The 21973-nt window shown below is 45.0% G+C and overlaps 1 protein-coding gene across 30 annotated transcripts in view; it reads left to right on the top strand.

Moving 5' to 3' along the window:
* SORBS2 (sorbin and SH3 domain containing 2) overlaps nt 1-21973 on the top strand; it is a 673099-nt gene that overhangs the window by 248697 nt on the left and 402429 nt on the right. The window lies entirely within an intron of this gene.

Below are 21973 nucleotides of genomic sequence, written 5' to 3'. Positions count from 1 at the left end.
CTCCCTCATTGGTAACATTGTTACTGTATCACTAATCTGCGGTCTTTTCTCATTGTGCTCTGTAGCACTGTCCCTCCTCTTTTCCTTCCTCTTTACCCACCTGCTTTCGCATTTGTCTAAGCACCTCCACACTTGTGCACTCTGCAGCAATTCTTTAAGGTGTTTCTTCATGCCTGCTGACCTCATGTGTTCAAAATCTGTGGTCCCAAAATCTAGCCTGTAGCTCCTGCTCAAGTGTTTCGTCTTGTCTATGTCAACCCCGTTTCTGTCAGCTGCTTCCTGCAAGCTCTTATGTATCTTGTTCACTTCCTTCGTAATCCTGGGACATAGATACCTCAGCTCTTCTTCAGTGTAGGACTCTAACCTGTTCACACCCATAGTCCCTTCCACCAATTCTTGTGCTTCCATGTTCAACCTGACCCTATTCATATAGTCTTCTCCTTTCCCACTAGCTGAATTTTGTGTGGAATTCAGACTGTTGAACCACTGTGTCAGCTGTTGCGCATTCACCCCCATCAGGGTAGCGTTCACATCGACTGCCATCGATGGCTGCGGCAGCTTTTCAGTGTTCGATGTGAGAGGTATTATCAGTGGGGGGCTCGACCTCACCAGTGTTGACTGAGCACATATGGGACTAAACTCCATCAAGGACCCAGACCCCGTTGGCTGAGCCGCTATCGGAGTTATCCCTGGAGTGTTTTCTATGCACCTTCTTTCTGTCCCATTCTGCAGCATTGATCCCTGACTGTTCAGACCCGAATTAGGCTGACTATACAGAGGTACCGCTGGACCTACAGTAATGGGTAAGGATATTGCGTCTGGGTTCTGTCCATTCCCCATGTTCTGTGGCATGTTCATTCCCACACCATGGGCCATCACTGCCGGCATGCCCATCTGGCTCCCCGTCATTTGAGCATGTGCGTTTCCTCCCTGCATCTGCTTTTGAGGCATCAAAAACTGAGTTGATTCAGCTTGTGCCATTGTTGGGTTGTAACCATTCTGTACTCCCCTTACTGTTGGATCTAGAATCATTCCTGCACCGTTATCACTACTGTAGTACCCTGGCATCTGCGGCTGATAATTTTCTGCTGGTTTCAACACGGGCACATCTGGATATATTCTCCTAACCTGCGGTATCTGCGGGGTGAACAGCAGACTCGGGTCAAATTGCTAGAGCCTCAAACTGTGCTGGCCTTGGAGGCACCTTCATGTCATACATCGTGAATCTCAAATTCTCTAGAACCCTTATATTGAATGTCCCATGTATCGGGAACGCTACGCTCCCATGTTTCTCTGTCCACTTGTGCCATTGCTTTAGCCAAAGACACGGAGCTACCCCCTTTTCTTCCATTACAATGTAAGCTGGTGTACCCTCGGGCGGCGTCTCTTCTCCTACGCTCGCTTTAATGTAAGACTCCCCCTTCATCGCACTCCTGAATGCTTTAAAGAATTTCATTTTCTCGTCTTTTATTTCACAAAGTTTGTAATCAATATGTGACTTTTATTCCACAAAATTTGTAATCAATAGGTGACTTTAATTCCCGGAATACTCTTCACCTGCCTTTCCCCTTCCAATCGAGTCCCCCGGACTGCGTCCAATCCGTGCACGACCCTTCTCTGCAACCAACCTATCCCAGCGCGGCTCTTAGTAACGTCACACTCACTCACACTGCGGCTGACAAAGCCTCGCGGCTAGTCTTCCTTCACTCACCTCTTTTCGTAACAACTTCTGCATATATTGCGAGCTACCAAAAATAAAACAGATCTGTCGGTTTACTACAGGAAGGGTAACACAGTCGCTTCAGGACCTTAGGGACCTTTCACTAGCCTCGGGACCTTTCACTAGCCTCTGGCCGCTATTCCGTCTTTCTCAGTCCCCACATTCGCAAGCAAATCTGACCCGCAGACCTACTCTCAACTTGTCAATGATCTGTTCTAGTGCACTTAGAATCTTGTCAAAGCCCGAAGTCGAAGTTTCTTTCGCTCCCTAACACACGTACCGACTTGTTGACCACGCCCGATCAACCTACTAAACCGCCCAGACCACAACATGGATCAACATACTCCGGAGTCTCTTGACCTCGCAGGGCCCGTCTCAACAACAACAACCATGTGGACCTTTTTATGCACAAAGCGCCACACGCACATGAAGTTCGACGACTTCCCTACTCTCACACTCGGAGCCGCACCTCCGCTATCTCTATGAAGTTCGACGACTTCTCTACTTCTACACTCGGAGTCACACCTCCGCTATCCTTAAAAAGAAAAAAATCCTCGCAACCTTTTCACACACCCTGCGGCAATAAGCTGTGCAAGCGCAAAACCCTAACTTCACTCATACCATCACTAGTACCGCCAGCGCTGATTCCACACCTCCGTTCTTTCCATCCGCAAGCTCCGAGATCCCGGGAAAGTCGCGGTGGACCTAGCCCATCATCATTCTGTCAATCTATTTTACCCAAGAAAAATCTAATTCAACTTCTCGAATGGGGTCTCAAAATGCGTAACTGTTAATTCAACACCATGTACTTTAAGAGTACAGGGTCCCAAAAGACGTAACCGTCCTCTGCTACCATCAACTGATAGAGCGGTCCGTAGTAATAATTTTACCTGTATTCGGACGCTCTTTAGGCCGATGAATCTTTTGACTTAGTGGGAACCCTCTGTACTCTCAATCGATTGATTTCATCAAAATCAATAATCAATAACGAACATAAGCAACACCTTGAACAACATAACACTTTACAATTAATCCAGAATACATTTCGGCGAACCCTGACCTTTCAGTCAGGAATAACCACACCAGTTTATTGTGAAGTTAGTGAATTTATTTCCCTATATTAACAAAGCTAGCACAATATAAATGTGTCTCAACACCAAATGATAAACATATATGAACATTAATAGCTGTCCATAACGTCGAAACAAGTGCAATCTATGAAGCATTTGAATCACAAGGCATTCGATAATAGCAATGCCAATCACTAATACGATAATCTGTAATGAACTAATGGCATACATTTAGTCAGCATAACAAGATCTCAAATTGCATCGTGCGACATATGGAAACCTCGTCTAACCTCAAATTAGCATCGGCATGTGGGACTTCATGCAAAAACAATTTAGCAACATTAATTTAGAAAAACTCCTAACTAGGGCTCTTACCAAAATCAGCAGTTGGTTACCTAAAAGGAACACAATGCAATTTTACAATTTCCTTTCATAATTACCAATTACGATCAGCATACAAGGAAGTCTTCGTCTCACAGGTACCGTTCTTCGGTCAGCATGGGTACCGTTTCTCGATCAGCATGGGACGGGACAAAGGGGCAGGGGTGAACGGGGCAATTGCCTCACGGCGGCAAGGTAAAGCTATTACGTCATGCAAAGGAATCAAATCAAAGTTACAGTCTCTAAGGCAAGAATCATTTAAAGTCTCTTTCTCTCGATTAGAGAAAGAATCAAAGTCTCTCAAAATGGCGTCGCAGCAAAGTGGGCCATAATAGCTACGAAGTCAAAATGGCGTAGTGTCCGGGTAATGGCCGATAATAGCTCAATGGCAATCATAGCGCGTAATGGCTGTAATGGCTACCTTCTTCTCGTGCACCTGGTTTTTATAGACAACAGTTCAAGTCCAGTAGGGTCTCCATTGGAGGGTTCATAGGTTAGTTTCAAATTGACCAATCAAAAACGACAGTTCTCAAGCTTTTACTTAAGCATACATTATCCTTGGAGATGGGTACGCAAGTTGCAACATTGTCTCCCAATTAGCTCACTTTCAGAGCCTCCATTGTCCGCACCTGCAAGTCGACCTTGAATTAAAGAGAAAATATGCCAGGCTGGCACTAACTTTAAGATAAGCATGTGAACAGTTTCTGTGGAAAAGTACAGCTTCAAGCTAAAATGCACGTTTATTAGCACAGTGGAAAAATACGAGCATATAAACCGTGAGACCAGGCAACTAGGCCAAAGCCTCCGCTAAAGTAATGCTAAGCTAAAACATTTCAAACAAGCAAATCGTAGCACACGTTTATGATTATGTCGGATTAGTGCAATTCTAATTCACCACGTTATATAAAGCACGCGTATAAATGATGGCAAACTACTCTGAGGGCACATTTTGTCCCCGTACAATCTTTATTAGTTCGGTTAATATCACCCATGATTATTTCAGCACTACGTTTAAGCGTTAATAAATCAAAACCTTCATTTTCTGCTTCATCAGGTGCACTCGAGTTAGGGCATAGAGGAGCATTACAGAGCAGCAGAGAAAAGGGGTGCATTGCCTACGTGACCGCATCCTCTCTACTTGTTGCCAGTAGGTCTTCATCACTGCCGGCCAAGGGACAACTTGTAAAAAGACTAGCATCATATTGCAATCAATTTCCTGGTTAATTTTTAACAAGAGCTCACACAGCACTTCCAATACACCAGCAAGCCATATATACATACAATCAGCTAGCTTCAGACACAGTAGGTTTGCCTGATGTTGCTGAATGTCAAAGGTCTGAAAAGTGGATCCTCGCATCTTGCATAGCTAGCCGCCATAACTGAATGTTTCATGCACTCGGGGTAGGTAAAGTGAACATTATGTGCAGCTAGGTAACATTAATATGAGTAATTTGTTTTGGAAGTGTTTTGTGCTATTAGCAGAGATTTCAAGGGGCCTCTTTTTTATTAAATTATAAACCCGTCCATGCTGCATGTTCAGTAAAGTGGCCTAGGCTCTGTGCTTGACTTGTAGCCCTGCTGCTCTGTGGGGGCAGTATTGATCTTAGAAAGAAGATTGATATGTTGACGGCTGCTAGCCCTGGCCCCGCAAACACTGCATTCAGGCCGCGCATAAATCAAGCAGGCCTCGACACAGACACATTTAGGCCTCACGTCACTTTTACTAACCCTATAAATCAAACGTATATATGTGGCCGACAGGATCCAAGAATTATTTCGGAGCCAATAAAAGGAGTGTGTGTGCGCTGCTGCCAGTGGAGGCATCTTCTCATGTTGCTTGATCAGAATGCTGTACTCGGTGCTTCTGTCCTGTGCGCTCTCCTAGAGGTACCAAGATATAATACCCAGTGCACACCGCCACAGCTGCTCTGTCGCCTCCAGTCTGGTGCCCTGTAATATAATAGTCCAATCTGCCCCTTGCCAAGCTGATGGGCCCTTAGTGTACTAAACACAGCCATGTGCACAGTGGGTGCCCAAAGATGACATATAATCCATGCTATCTTGGATTTTGAATCTGCAGATTTTCGGAATCAAGAACTATAGTTGTGTGGTTTACTCAGGCGCCACTTGAAAAACTCCACTTGCTGCATAGTTTGTACTGTCAGCAGCAAAAGTAGATTCTAGCTTAAACAAATCGAGAGTTGTTAAAAAAAAAATCAAGCTTCAGAGAGTGCAGGACAAGGGTACAAGGGTTAACTGGCCTCCTTTGCGTTGTTAGGGCAGAAGGGAGCTCACTGCCAGCATATATGCACCAGTTCTCCCAATGGCATTCTGGTAATTGCAGTTCACAGTGGTTTATGAAAGTGGTCACCATCAATTTTAGCTCAGCCACTGCATGACATATCTGGAAACTTGTTTTTCTTGCCCTTTGCCAATCATTAGCAAGAAATTGCCATTCAGATTGTTTTTTTGGAGGGGGCGTAGGCTTGAAATGGTGCATATAGTTGTTCGGGTAACGTGTGTCTCCACGCATATAGGTGCATCCCATGATTTGTCCACCAATCAGCTCCAGGAGAAGCCTAAAACGAACAGTGGGAAGGTGATGCACTGTCAGCATATCAGCACCAATTCTTCCAAGTGTGCTCTGGTTGATGTAATTCCTAGTAGTTTAAGTATTCACAAGTGAAAGGTGTTCGCAATCAGTGTTAGCTCAGCGAGTGTTTGACATCGCCGGCCAGGTATTTTATTTTCGGTCACTGTAAGTCATCAGCAGTGAGTAGCCATTTAGATTTAAGGGTGCATGAACTGCTGCTTGTACTTTCTCGGGTAAAAGAAACACTTCAGACATGCTGGTGCATCCCCCTTATCCATCAGCCAAAGAGCTCAAGAGGGACCTAACAGTTACAGAGGCAAGGGGGTGCACTGCCAGCACATAAGCACCACTTGTAGCAAGTGTATTTGGGTTATTGTTCATCATAGTACTTTATACTTTAAGAACTCGCAAGTAGATATTGTTCACCACCAGTTTTAGCTCAACCAGTGCTGGACATCTCTGAACATGTATTTATTTTTATGCTAATGGTCATTAACTGGTACCAATGAGGTGAAACTTATGCCCAGACAGTATTAATGACTTTGGGCCTGATTTAGATCTTGGCAGAGGGCTATAGTCCATCACAAATGTGACAGATATCCTGCCTGCCGTATTATGATCCCGTTAATCCTATGGGGATTGTAATACAGCAGCCGGGATATCTGTCACATTTGTGACAGAGTATTCCATCTGCCGAGATTCAAATCAGACCCTTTGTCTGCCGCGTCATTAAAATACTGACATAGTCAGTGAAACAAACACCGGGCTAAAATAAGTTTTCCTTCCTTCTTACACAATTATTTTGATTCTTTATTGGTCAAAAGTAATGATACATCACCGACTGTTTACAAAATATAAAAAAAGTGATTTGAAAATTGCTTGCAAATTGTCTAACCACTGGTAATCACTAGAAATATAGAAATATAATTCCAACTCATCTTGTTTTTTTTTTTACCACTAAGTACCTCAGATTAGACCCAACCAAAGGGAAAAAAGTTCTGGACCTGCTTCAGTAGGAACAGTCTAGTCCAAACTGCCAAGCCCGATCCACTCTGAACCGGATAGCAAGCAACCCAAAACCATTTTGTCCCAGGTTGGGCCTCCTCAGTAGGGTGCATACTGGTTCCTTTAGCACTAAGAGCATGGAACACCTTAGAATGCCCTTGGTCACGCAGGGCGTTACAGCAAACACACAAAAGGTTATGGGTGGAATGCTTGTGTTAGGACATTAAATCAAATAAATAAAAGTAGATGGGAGAAATGTTTACCCATAGTGTAACCATTGGCAATTGTCCTCCTGTGCCAATGACATACAGTTCATTCAATTCCTCATTGACAAGACACCCAGGATCCTGATCTAGTTCAATGCCGGCATGACTGAAATCACCTACTGGATGAAGACCAGTTGTCTACAGCTGAACACCAACAAAACCAAAATTGTGATCTTTGGGAAGAGTTCTACATTGTGGGACTTCGCCTGGTAACCAACAGAGCTAGGATTGACACCCCCCTCCTCCCCAAGAATCTCAAAATGGTTAGTGACCACAAACATGAATGCCCAAGTCAACACCATCACCCCTTATGCTTCCATACCCTGAAGATGCTGAGGAAGTGCTCCCAGTCATCACTAGGAAAACATGACCTTGTCACAAGCAAGCTGGACTACAGGAACACCCTGTATGCCAGAATCAACAAAAAACTCATCAGAAGGCTGCAGACCTTTCACAACTTGGCAACCAGAATCACTCTCATCCTCTCATGCCACACTCACATCACATCACACCACACCTGATGGAGCTCAACTGGCTCTCAACACACAAATTAACACAAATCAGACTCCTCATCCACACCTTTAAGGAACTACATAACACTTGTCCTTGATACCTTAACAATCTCATCTGCTTTCACAAACCTTCTAGACACCTCTGCTCTTGTTTGGCTAGACTCACACCTCCTCATCGCCAGGATACTATTCTACGTGATAGTGCTCTCTGCAAAATTGTATAACATAACTGGATAAAATTCCAACCCACTGAAAAACTAATAGATCTCACATTTGTAAGGCCTGTTGATGTTTTGGCATTGACAATGCCTTTTTCTGATATTGAAGTGCACTGAAAAAAACAATTATAAAGAATGAAAATGGATTTTTCCAGGATGATAATGTACATGCACTCGTGTGGGGTTGCACATGAGCACCACCATGCATGCACACGTGCACCATGAAGCTGTGTCAGCCATTTCTTTTTACTGTGTGGCCAGCTACAGTGTGGTGATGTGAACACAGAGTGAGCACAAAAGTGCCATGGGGCTGCAGCAGCCATTTTTTAAATTCCTTTTCCAAGAGGGCGTGCACCTGTGGTCAAGCAGTAAATTAAAAAAATAGAAATGTGCAAAACTGCATGCGGTGCAGCCGAATAGCAAACTGCAGCTGTCGAGCCCTCTGAAAAAAATGAAATAAAAATAATCAGAATGGAGAGGTGCAGAAGGGAGCAGGGGAGCAGATGAGCTTGGGGAGGTTGCAAAAAGCAGAAAAAAGCCAAATTGTCTGGGGTGGGCAGGTACAGCAACAGACAAGCTGAGAGGAAAAAAGACAGAGAATGTGGAGATGTGAAGATGAAGCGGCACATGGTGGGCAAGGGCAAAAAAACGCATTCACTCCAATGGAGTGCTGAAAGCAAACATAAAAATGATTGACCTGAATGGTACCAATGGACGGGAATAAGTTTTCCAATTAAAATAAAGAATCTTTGCTCCAAGGGGAAACACAAGAGGAGGGAAAGCAACTGAATAATAGGAGGGCAAATGAGAGAGAAAATAAAGTCAACTATTGATAATCAACGTTTTGCACCAAATATGGAGGTTAAAAAGGGGTTTAGTTTGAAAAATAAAAATCCTATTGAATTCTTACTCAAATCTGTTCCATTCTACTCAGGAGTGAAACTTCCACACCATTGACCCAGGTAAACATATTGCTGTGAAAACTGTTTGTGTAAGTAAGTTTGACTTACACCAATAAATATCCTTTTGTATAAGTGCAAAATCACATTTGAATTTCACAAGACGTGCTTTTGTGCTCGTAAAAGAATTTTCTCATACCCATGTGTAAGTAAATCTACCACCGGGGTGAAGAGTGGGCGCTCTAGGGTTGAAATACACTGTGAGTTTCTGAACTTCACAAAATTGCAGGTTTGGCTGTATTTGCAAACTCCTCTTTGACCTCTTTCTCATCCTGCAAAAAGTCAGAAATATACTCCTGACAAAGGCGAGATAAAATGTCTTTCAAGTGTGAGAGTGGAATCAAAACAGGCCCACTTACGTGTATGTAGGGTAGGGTTTGTCTTGTGGGGCCGAAAATATTTTCTCAGTGGATAAAAATATACTAGAGAAAATGTGACGCTGGATGGAGGCGTTGGCATCTCCCTATGCAGAATTATACATGTGCAATTAGACTTAAAGAAATTCCGCTGTGTTGTCAAAAATGGAAATTACAAAACTTTTGGAGAAACACGCAATTGCTACTCAGAGAAACATTTGTAATTCCTGAAAGTCATACATCTGCATCATAGACCTGCAGATGTAGAACTGCCTTTGAGGATCGGGCCATTTTGTTGTTGAAATGTTGCTCTCTGGCCATTGCTGAAAGGAGGCTAAGAATGAGCAGTAAGAACAGAGCCTGGAGGAAGCATGGATGCCAGGGCTAGTATCATGTTTTCTTCACAGATCTCTGTAGGCTTCTGGAAGACCAAGCCTTTGGGGTGGGTAGATAACTGAGTGTTGCAGATGAAATCTGGGTCCCCCAGGGGACCATGTCAGGCCAGACATGATTTTAGAGCAGTGTGTTGCACATAGGCCAGTAGGGGTTTTCTAAAATGTATTGGCGCAGAGGCTAGATGGGCCTGTCTGGCTTCACTCTGGACCACCAGCTTTATGAGTGTCTCGGACACAGGGGATCGTTTTAGATATCACCTGCTTCTTTCTGCATCTGTTTTACAGTAAAGCACGTGAATTTTTCATGGCCTCCCCCTTCTGCTGCCTGCGCTATAAACACTTCTAAAACAAACATGGAATCATGTGCAGATGCCTCTCAAGGAATAAATAGAGGGTTTGTTGACTTCCACTCGAGGAAGCTTCTGACTCGGCAAAAGCGTAACCCCGCATGTCTTGCAACCTTTCCTTTCAAAAAGTCTTCACATACTATAAAGTCCCTTGTCTGGCAAATGTCTAGACTCCGGCCGCAGCCTCAGTCTTAAAAAAGATTTTCAAAGATGGGCCTTGTGCGAAATGGTCAGCAATACCTGCGGGTTTGGCAGCAGATGCAATGTGAGTGTTTTTAAGCCTCTGAGATCCAAACAGTGCTTCAGGAAAAGGGTGTTAGTGTATGTTTTTTGTTTTTTTAAATGTCATAAGTGTAGTGAGTTGTAAATACCACACTGGAGTGAAAAAGTCACTCGTGGTCCAGAGGAACCAGAGACCCTAGTATCTGAGAAAGTGAAAGCTATCCAGCTGCATGGCCAAAGTAACCACTGTGTGCTCAAAGCAATCACTCCCGATCTATGCTTGAGAAATCATCCAAAAGAGTGTCCTAAAAATCCTGCTGGCTATGCGTCCATAATAAACCAGTCCTTGGAATGGAGAGAACAGCTGCTGGAATATGTGTGATTTTTAGAGGCAATCCTTATTATAGGGGCGGAAAAGGTCCTTAAAGCTGTCACTTTAACTTCATTATTTAAATATCATGAATAGGGAGTGTTAGAAATGGGGTCTGTAGTTGGCAGAGGATAAACCCTTGTCCAAGTAGGGACCACAATCCTAGTCAGGGTAAGTCACAACACAATCCAAATTATCCTGCACCCACCCTCTGGTAGTTTTGTACTGAGCAGTCAGGCTTAATTTAGAAGGCAATGTGTAAAGTATTTGTGTAATAAATCATACAGTAACACAGTGAAAACACTACAAAATTACACCACACTCGTTTAGAAAAATAGATATGTTTTATCTGAATAAAATAAGGTCAAAACAACAAAGAACCAATAAGCACAAGTTGAAACATCACTTTTAAAAGGTTTAAAACAGTCTCAATCCTTAGAAATCAATAGTTGTTTCTTTGCTACATACAATACCTGGGATGCGTAAAAAATAACGAAGCACAGAGACCACAGATGAGGAGATGCGTGGAAAAATAGGGTGTTGCGTCAGATTTTCTGGAGCAGCACAGATGCCAAGGGACGAGCTGGTGAATATCCTCGACACGCTGGTAGAAGGAGCAGGCACTGCGTGGATCTGGTCTGCGATGCATCAAATTTCAATCACAAGGCAGGCGCTGCATCAAATTCTCCGTTGGGAAGTCGGTGCTGCGTCGTTCCGATTGGCAATTTCCCAGCCACGATGCATGCTTTGCTTCAATTTTTGCAGGCTTTGCGTCGATTTTTGAAGTTTCTTTGAAGAGGTGAAGTCTTTGTTGGCCCTGAGACTTCTGAAACAAGAAGCAAGCTCAATCCATGCCATTGGAGAGCACTTCACAGGGAAGGCAGAGTCCTTCCAACAGAGTCAGAGGCCAGCAGGGCAGCAGGGCAACAAACAGAGCAGCAGCCCTCAGCAAATCAGTCCAGATGAGTCCTTTGGACAGCCAGGCAGTTCCTCTGACAGAGTGCAGGTGTAAGTCCAGAAGTGTCTGATTTGGTGGAGTCAGAGACCCAGTTTATACACTCAAAAATGCCTTTGAAGAGGGGGACCTTCATCGAGTGGTTTTGAAGTGCACAAGTTCCCCTTTCAGCCCAGTCCTGTATGACAGGGTCCGTGTGGGGAAGGTATCAGTTCTTTGTGTGAGGGCAGGCCACTGGCCTTTAAAATGTCAGTGTGAGCCCCTCCACCGTTCATGCACAGGAAGACCCATTCAGTATGCAGATGAATGCAGATATGACTGAGTGTCCTGTGTTTATGGTTGTCTGGGTGGAGTGCACAAGGGGAGTTGTCAACCAGCACAGACCAGACGTGGATTGGAGACAGGCTGTAAGGTACAGATGGCAGTAAGTGCAGAGAAATGTCCACTCTTTAAAAGTGGCCTTTCTAAAATAGTGACATTAAATCCAACTTTGCCAGTAAGCAGGATTTTCTGTTACCAGTATGGCAATGCCAAATAAGACATGGCTACTCCTTCCAGATCAGAATCTACTACTTAAGAGTATATGAGGGCAGTTCTAATGCTAGTCTATGAGAGGAGCAGGCCTCCCAGTAGTGGAAAATCAATTTGGGGGTTTTTCACTACCAGAATATGTAATCCACATAAGTACATGTCTTGCCTTTTACCTATATAGCACCCTGCCTTATGGGTTACCTAGGGCCTACCTTAGGGGTGACGTATATGTAGAAAAAGGAGAGTTTAAGGCTTGGCAAGTAGTTTTGAATGCCAAGTCGAAGTGGCAGTGAAACTGCACACACAGGCCTTGCAATGGCAGGCTTGAGACATGGTTAAGGTTTTTTTTATGTGGGTGACACAATCAGTGCTGCAGGCCCATTAGTAGCATTTAACGTTCAGGCTGTGGGCACATGTAGTGCACTTTACTAGGGACGTACAGGTAAATGTAATATGCCAATTGGGTAGGGCCCAGTGTTACCATGTTTAGGGGAGAGAGCATATGCACTTTAGCACTAGACAGCAGTGGTAAAGTGCGGCGAGTCCTAAATCCAGCAAAAACAGGGTCAGAAAAATGGTGTGAGGGAGGCAAAATGTTGGGGGATGACCACCCTAAGGCTATTGGGTCTAACAGCGAGGATGTGTGAGCATATGTCTCGGAGTCATAATTAAAGTGATAAAGTTATTGGCAAAGTGTGGAAAATTCCATTACCAACAGGTAAATAAAAGTGCCAAGTTATTGGAGCGCCCAGGAACAGCAGCCAGTGCCCTTCAGCAAGTACTCCAACTGCCTGGGACATAGAACATTAGCTATAAGCTAGCAGAGTCAATCAATATAAACAAGACAGCTCAATCATGATATTATGCAATGACCCACGTAACCAAAACAACTATAGAAAACTTAACTACCACATACTTACCCCATCTGGGGGAAAAAAAACACCTCTGGAAAAAAGAGAAGGGAAGCAAAAAAGAAAAGAAGAAGAAGGCATATAAATCAGGAAACAACCTGATATTTATAAAGCTTTTGAAGGGAAATATCGCAATTTAATCAAGTAGTCATGATGTTTGTTTCAGAACACGTTTATTCCTGAACCTGATCCTTCCTTGGGTGCACACCTCTCTTTATAATGTGTCATAGAATTTGATGTATATCTCTATTTACAAATTAACCTAGATAGTCCAGTTGATGTGATACCTTTATCCCCAAGACCATCCCCGTGTCCATGCATCCCTATATTTTCCTTATAGAGAAGCTCTATGCTTATCATGTCTCATGGATTATAATGTTTGGATCACCACTAAAATCTGCAAAATCTGACTCATCTTTATCGTTCACCTGGTGTAAAGTCTCTTTTCACCTCGGCAAATCATCCCAGATTCCATTGATCAATGAAGATAACATTCTTCCTACTTTACCTTAAAAATCCTTGAAAGGTTTGATTCACCTTTGGGCATATGTCAGGGAAACTTGAATTTCGTTATATTTGATTCACCTTTGGTCATATGCCAGGGCAACTTAAATTTCATTATATCTCCCACTATCGGATTGGCATTTTATGTAACATGCCCTGACCTTGCTTCAGTCTGATAACTTCTAGCAGATACAGTCCTACAAAATATATTCTGCCTAACACTTGCGTGCACATCTTGTAAAGAAACACAGCAATAAAATCACATTACCACATTGGATATAATCCACCTCATAGTTTCCTACCTTTCAACAAAAGAAAGGAATGTATACCTGTGTTACTCTGCAAAGTTCATAGAAACGACTGCAAGAGGTTGGAAACATGTCCCTTAACATTCAGGCACAAATGATTTCTAACTGAACCCCTTCCACTGTTAACTCTTTTCACTAACCCATTCATATTGGGAGCATACAAAGCTATTAGTTTATGCTTTATTTCAAACTTCTTGAGCAACTCCTGTAGTTTATAAAATGTAAACTGTGTACCATTATTTGAGGTGACATTATGCAGGAACCATTCCCTCCTAAAGCACTCCATCATAACCTCAATAAAAGTATCTGTATTAGGAATGCTTAGCCTTTCGAATTCGGCCCATCTTGGAAAATAATCAACTATAACCAAAATATGCATCTTACTTTGTTTAATACCCTCACACAGCTCTAACAAGTACATGACCAAATCCTTTCACAGCTCATCAGGTATTTCTCTAGACACTTGTTCCACCACTCTCTATTTCAACACTTGGACTTTGACACTCCACATAATACTTAACAAACATATTTCTAAATGCATAAACAACCACCGGATTACTTTCCTGATCTTTTTGACTGTTCTTGTCTCACCCTTATAACCTAAATGTACCACCCAGTAATCCAAAATTTAATGCATGACCGTGCAACAAAGCCGCTGCTTTCCATCACCACACTATCCTCCATAAACACATCTTCTTTTATGTTACAATACACTGGTAACTCTTGAGAACAGTTTTTAGGGCACAAACTCAATAGATATTGCTTCACCTTGATCAGCATAACATATTGTAATCTTGATCGCCTCCAGTCCTCTTTGATCTGTACTTGATTTACCTTTGCCGTTCGTAGAAGTCACCACACACTCTTGATTGCTAACCTTGGTCAACATACCATTTTGACCGATAGACAACCTTGACAGACAATCTGCTCTGACTTTTCATAATCCTGGAATGAATGACACACTAACCTGGTAGTTGTATAACTTCTCTAATAACCTCTCCAACCTCAAAGAAGTCTTACCCACTCAATTGTTTGACAGCATTGACACCAGTGGTTTGTGATTCATTCTCAGCTGAAACACTCTTCCCCACAAGTATGTCTTGAACTATTTCACACTCCAGGAACCCCAATGCTTCTCTTTCAATTGTGGACTATTTCTTTTTCGCCTCTGACAATGGTCTAGACGCAAATGTTATAGTCCTTTCTACACTCCTGTCACAGCACTGGCATCCTCCATATGCATGCCGCTAGCATCATGAAAATAAGAAGAGAGTGGGGAGGCGCTAATAATTTCTTTATTTAGCTGTGGAAAAGCCTACTTCTCCTCCTAATTGTATTTTACCCATTTTTAGGTAATTTTCTTAAATGCATGGCTAACTTTGAAAAATTCCCAATGAACAGTGAATAGTATGTGCAGAGCCCTAAATAAGATCAGAACTTATCCTTAATCTCTGGAACCTGAACGGTCTTAATTGCTTTCGATAAATCTTCTGTGGACGCAGTCCAGTCACTGGTAATTATCTGCCATAGATATTCCACCTCTGATGTTACAAACTTGCTTTTCTCAAATTGGGTCAACATCCCTTTATTTTCAAGAATGATTAGCAAAATATTACAATGCATCTCAAACAAGTCTGCGTACACCAAGATGTTGTCCTGGAAGGCCATGATTTACAATGTCCGTAAAGAAGCCCTGCATCAGCTTGTGGGCGGCAGATATTGCTGACACCAGCCCAAACTATGTCCTGTTGTAGCAAAATGTATTATTAGGTGTAACAAAGATGGTAGTATGATGAGACTCCTTGGTAAATACAATATGATGATAAGCTGAGTTTAAATCAATGACAGAGAAAACTGTTTCTCCACCCAACTCTGTCAGTAACTCTTTGATTAGAGGTGACACATGACAGTCAGCTACAATATTTGTTCACTGACCTGAGGTCCATTTGCAACCTTAAATTTACAGTTTTTTTTTTACAAAAACCACTAGACTAATTCATTCTGAAGTGTTCACTACTTCAATCATCCCTTCTGTACACGTTCTTCAGCATCTGCTTCAATTATTTACTTACATCCAAAGGAACATGCCGCACTTCGCGCCGATGTGGGGCGGTATTTCTCATAATCTAAATACAATGTGAAAAAACCATAACCTTGCCCAACTTCTTGTGAAATAGACTTTAATGCCATCCAACAAGTTTTCAGACCCACCATCCTGAGCAGCTAGACAGTTTATAGATGTCTGTAATAAATCTGTACACACCATCAGAGAGGTGGCAGTTGGATTCAAATCTAATCTCAATTTTTCTTGGTGCCACACCTCAATACTTGTTGGCCACCAGATGCAACATAATCTATTCCCACAGTTGGGGCAGTTTATCTGCCACAAAATACCCCAACATATTAATTTCTCTCTTGGCAAATGCAAACACCTCCACATCATTGGATTGAAGACACGTGTCATGCCAATCCTCATGAAAAACTCAGCAGATTTTTTTTTTACTGGTGGAACATGTTCAAATAGTTCTTCAGCCTACGTGCCCAGCAAACTCAGTGTGTTTTTCCCTATTGCAGTCAAAGTTATAAACATTGATGGCTAACATATATAATGCTTAAACATCCTAACATCCTTCTCCCACTTCATACATGGTTTATTGAGCTCACAGAAAAACGAAGGTGGTGGATTGCCATACTGTCCACTAATGGTGAGCAATAGAAAGATGCAAGAACTCCTGTGAAATGGTTGAAAGGTGCCAAAACCAGAATTGGGATAGCAATCTCATAAAGTGAACACAATCTAACCACAAGAAATAACTCCAAAATTGGCGCCCTCCACTCCTCAGACTCCCTCTAAATAAGCATTAAGGCACTATCCACCAGTCTCTTTCTTATAAAGGGGCTGGCTCACCAGTATGCTCAATACACAGTAGATAATTGTCCTCTTCAAATGCTTGCCACCGAAATACACTTCCATCAAACTGGCCGACCATTCTTATATAAGCACTCCATGGCTCACACATGCATGAATACTTTTAGCCCTGCTGGTGTGTGTGCCTATGTGTAGGCCTATGCATTCCAGCACACAAGTGAAGCAATCATGTTGGTGACCAGTGGTGTCAGATAATCATGTCACTTTGTGCTTCACCTACAACAGAAGGCTCAGATGATGGGTGTTTCAGAAGAACGTGTTGCCAGTAATGTGGAAAAATCAAATTACCACCAGGTAGCTAAAAGTGCCAATTTTCTGGAGCACTAATGCACACCAACTAGTGCTAGTCTGCAAATACTCCAACTGTCTGCAACATAGAATATCATTTGAAAGCTAACAGAGCCCACCAATGAAAATAAGAGAATACAAGGGTAACAACATGTAATGGCACACAGAATCTATGAAATTAATGCAGAAATAAATCCAGAGACTGGCCTACCAGCTATACCACTGATATGGGCTACTTTTTAGGTAGCTGTGCACTTGTGTATTATGCCATCATTCACTGAGAAAGATGGCCGATTGCTGATGGGGCCTGGCTTACTTCTCCACGTTGTATCCTGTAGTGGGTGGAAGTAAAAATGGGAATGACTCTTGACAGACTAGGTGAAGAGGGTTGTGTAGGAGGCTGGCCTGGCTTGTAATGGGTACCAGAGGTACTTAAACCTTGTGCCAGGTCCAGTTATCCCTTATTAGTGTAGAAGAGGTGTTTCTAGCACATGGGTACTCACAAACTTTTTCTCGGGGGCCAAAATTGCAGTATGGTTTGCGGCCGAGGGCCACACTGAAGTGACAGCGGGGGGCGGGGCTTAGAGGGGGCGGGGCTTAGAGGGGGAACAACCACCCCACCCCCTTTTTCAAAACAATGCCCCTACCCCAGTAACACACACAGCGCGCACACATACAGCGCCATCTGCTCTCACCCCTACCCCAGTAACACACACTGCGCCATCTGCACACAGCGCCATCTGCTCTCACCCCACCCCAGTAACACACACACAGCGCCATCTGCTCTCACCCCTACCCCAGTAACACACACAGCGCGCACACACACAGCGCCATCTGCTCCCACCCCTACCCCAGTAACACACACAGCGCCATCTGCTCTCACCCCTACCCCAGTAACACACACTGCGCCATCTGCACACAGCGCCATCTGCTCTCACCCCACCCCAGTAACACACACACAGCGCACACACACAGCGCCATCTGCTCTCACCCCACCCCAGTAACACACACACAGCGCCATCTGCTCTCACCCCTACCCCAGTAACACACACAGCGCGCACACACACAGCGCCATCTGCTCTCACCCCTACCCCAGTAACACACACAGCGCGCACACATACAGCGCCATCTGCTCTCACCCCTACCCCAGTAACACACACAGCGCGCACACACACAGCGCCATCTGCTCTCACCCCTACCCCAGTAACACACACACACAGCGCACACACACAGCGCAATCTGCTCTCACGCCTACCCCAGTAACACACACTACATTAAAAACAAATAAATAAATAACCAAAGAGCCTTACCTGACTCAAAGCACTGTAAAGATGCCACAAATGTGGAACAGCAGGCAGGCAGGCGGGCAGCAGACGTGGAGCCGGTGACAGGAAGCAGACGACCAAAGCCCCATAAAAGTTAGCTGCAAGCGCTGACTTTTATGGGGCTTTGGCTTCCAGGATCGTCAGGGCAACGCCATAAACAATGGCCGCCGTATGTAAACATAGAGGAGGGCCGTGGGAGCATGCTCCCGCGGCCCTCTTCTATGTTTACATACTGCTGCCATTATGATATGGCGTTTGGTGTGCGTCTCGCGGGCCGCCAAGCTAGGTCCGTGGGGCCGCTGGCGGCCCGCGGGCCGTACTTTGAGTACCGTTGTTCTAGCAGCTTAGACTGCTAGAAGGTAGCTATGGCAAAGCAGCTTAGCCTGAACTAGGAGACATGCAAAGCTCCTACTATACCACTTACATCATATGCACAATATCATAAGAAAACACATTACTCAGAGTTACTCAAAATAAAGGTACTTTATTTTTATGACAATATGCCAAAAGTATCTCAGTGAGTACCCTCAGTAAGAAGGTAAGTAATATACACAAGTTATATGTACACAAACTAAAATTAGGTAAGTATGAGCAAGAAAAGTAATGCAAACAGTGTAGAATAACAATAGGTTGCAATAGGAGCACATAGGGATAGGGGCAACACAAACCATATACTACAAAAGTGGAATGCGAACCACAAATGGACCCCAGACCTAGGTGAGCTTGTAGAGGGTCGCTGGGACTGTAAGAAAACAGTGAGGGTTAGAAAAATACCCCACCCCAAGACCCTGAAAAGTAGGAGTAAAGTACACCTACTACCCCCAGAGAGCACAGACGTCGTGATAGGGGGATTCTGCAGGAAGAACAAACATCAGCAGTGCACTGACAACGGATTTCTGGACCTGAGTACCTGTAAGACAAGGGGATCAAGTCCAATAGTGGTGAAAGTGTCCTGGGGGGGCAGGAGCCCAGGAAACCCCAGATGAAGGTGCAAGGAAGCTGCTTTCAGTTGGAAGAAGCTTGGAGTTCTGCAAGAAAGAAGAAGACTAGGAACTTCTCCTTTGGAAGACGGATGTCACACGTCACGATGAAGCTTGCAGAGGTGTTCCCATGCAGAAAGACCGCAAACAAGCCTTGCTAGCTGCAAGGGTCGCGGTAGAGGTTTTTGGGTGCTGCTGAGGACCAGGAAGGACCAGGATGTCGCCTTTTGGAGGAGGACACAGAGGGGGCGCTCAGCAACTCAGAGAGCCCTCACAGAAGCAGGCAGCACCTGCAGAAGTACCCCAACAGGCACTTAGAAGAGGAGTGAACTGGAGTCCACGCGGAGTTACAAAAGGGAGTCCCACGATGCCGGAGGACAACTCAGAAGATTGTGTATTGCAGGATGGAGTGCTGGGGACCCAGGCTAGGCTGTGCATGAAGGAAATCCTGGAAGAGTGCAGAGGAGCCGGAGCAGCTGCAAATCATGCAGTACATAGCTTTGCAGTCTGGCGTGGGGAGGCAAGGACTTACCTCCACCAAACTTGGACTGAAGAGTCATTGGACTGTGGGAGTCACTTGGACAGAGTTGCTGTGTTCCAGGGACCACGCTCATCAGGATGAGAGGGGACCCAGAGGACCAGTGATGCAGTCTTTTGGCACCTGCGTTAGCAGGGGGAAGATTCCGTCGACCCACAGGAGATTTCTTCAGAGCTTCTGGTGCAGGGTGAAGGCAGGCTGCCCCCAGAGCATACACCACCAGGAAACAGTCGAGAAAGCCGGGAGGATTAGGCGCTACAATGTTGTTGGTAGTCGTCTTGCTACTTTGTTGCGGTTTTGCAGGCATCCTGGAGCAGTCAACGGTCGATCCTTGGTAGAAGGTGAATCGGGAGATGCAGAGGAACTCTGGTGAGCTCTTGCACTCGTTATCTGAAGAATTCCCCAAAGCATAGACCCTAAATAACCAGAAAAGGAAGTTTGGCTACCAGGTTAGGAGGATTGGCTACCAAGAGAGGTAAGAGCCTATCAGAAGGAGCCTCTGACGTCACCTGCTGGCACTTGCCACTCAGAGCAGTCCAGTGTGCCCCCAACATCTCTGTTTCTAAGATGGCAGAGGTCTGGGACACACTGGAGGAGCTCTGGGCACCTCCCCTGGGAGGTACTGGTCAGGGGAGTGGTCACTCCCCTTTCCTTTGTCCAGTTTCATGCCAGAGCAGGGCTGGGGTATCCCTGAATCGGTGTAGACTGGCTTATGCAGAGATGGGCACCATCTGTGCCCATCAAAGCATTTCCAGAGGCTGGGGGAGGCTACTCCTCCCCAGCCCCTCACACCTATTTCCAAAGGGAGAGGGTGTACCACTGTCTCTCAGAGGAAATCCTTTGTTCTGCCCTCCTGGGCCAGGGCTACCTGGACCCCAGGAGGGCAGAAACATGTCTGAGGGGTTGACAGCAGCAGCAGCTGCAGTGGAAACCCCAGAAAGGCAGTTTGGCAGTACCCGGGTTCTGTGCTAGAGACCAGGGGGATCATGGAATTGTCACCACAATCCCATGATCTTAGACATGTTACATGGCCATGTTCGGAGTTACTATTGTGACACTATACATAGGTAGTGACCTATGTATAGTGCACGCGGGTAATGGTGTCCCCGCACTCACAAAGTCTGGGGAATTTGCCCTGAACGATGTGGGAGACACAAAATTTCTGGGGGGGACAGGGACAACCTTGAGATGGGCCTCCTGCACAAAGCTTGCACCCAGAAGGGTTGCCGTGGGGGGGGTGATAGGGGGGGGAGGCGGTCGCTTCCAGTCGAGTCCTGTGAGACCGGCAATTCCCTGTCTGCTGGGCCCTTGGCTGCCTATTAGGCAGCGACAAGCTCTGTGCTGCAGTTCGCCTGTGTAAAGTCCTAAGAGGCCTGTACAGCCTGCTGGGCGCAGTGCTTCCTGCCGATTCCTGTGCTGCCTGCCATGCACTGTGCTGCCTGTTGGGAGCTTTCTTTCTAGTCAGGCTGTGTCAGTCTCTGGCCCCCCGCCTGCCTGTGAAGGCCAGTAAGGCCTATGATTGCTGCTAGGTCCTTGTCTGACTGTCAAGTGGCAGTCTCTGTGCTGCCGCGTTCCTGTGAACTGCTGTGCTGTCTGAAGGGCCGGCCTTAGTGCTGGTGGCGCCCTGTGCAACATTGTTTGTTGGCACCCCCCAGTGACCACCTCTGCCACGGATTCCCTCACTACTATCCATCACCACTCTCTCTCAGATGCATTTCATTAGTTTTATACCACCACTCATACTGGGAAATATCCCTTACAACGCAATCAATGCAATGCAATGCATTGAGCATGCTGCCATTACCACAAATATGGGGCTAGCATGGATGCCTTTACCACACATGTCTTTACCACGCATACAGCATAGAGAGCGGTCTAGCTGTCCGGGTGGAACAGGAAGAAGCAGAGGAGAGAGAGGTAAGTAGGGCTGTGGCCGAGTTTAGGGTGGGAGGTCGGGTTCATTTTAGGACAGGGTAGGGTCGGGGTAGTTTTTAGGACATGGTGGGGTAGGTTTTAGGGTTCTGGGGGGCAGGGGCATCAAGGTAGTTTTTAGCGCAGTTCAGGGTAGGTTTTAGGGTTCAGAGTGGGGGCGGGTAGTTTTTAGGACAGGGAAGGGTTACTTTTAGGGCTCAGGGCGGGGGGGTTAGGGCTCAGGGCAGGGGCAGTTTTAACTGATTGGGCAGGGTGGAGTATTGTATCAGGTGTAAGGGGGCAGGGCGAATTTACCACGCATGTTTCTTTACCAAACATTCTTTTACAGCGAAATTCGTTGTAAAGGCATGAGTAGTAA

Source organism: Pleurodeles waltl, chromosome 1_2 (assembly GCF_031143425.1).
Source record: "Pleurodeles waltl isolate 20211129_DDA chromosome 1_2, aPleWal1.hap1.20221129, whole genome shotgun sequence".
In the NCBI taxonomy this organism is placed as follows: domain Eukaryota; kingdom Metazoa; phylum Chordata; class Amphibia; order Caudata; family Salamandridae; genus Pleurodeles; species Pleurodeles waltl.
Note: the sequence above shows the minus strand (reverse complement) of the source record. Positions and strands in the feature narration are given on the sequence as shown.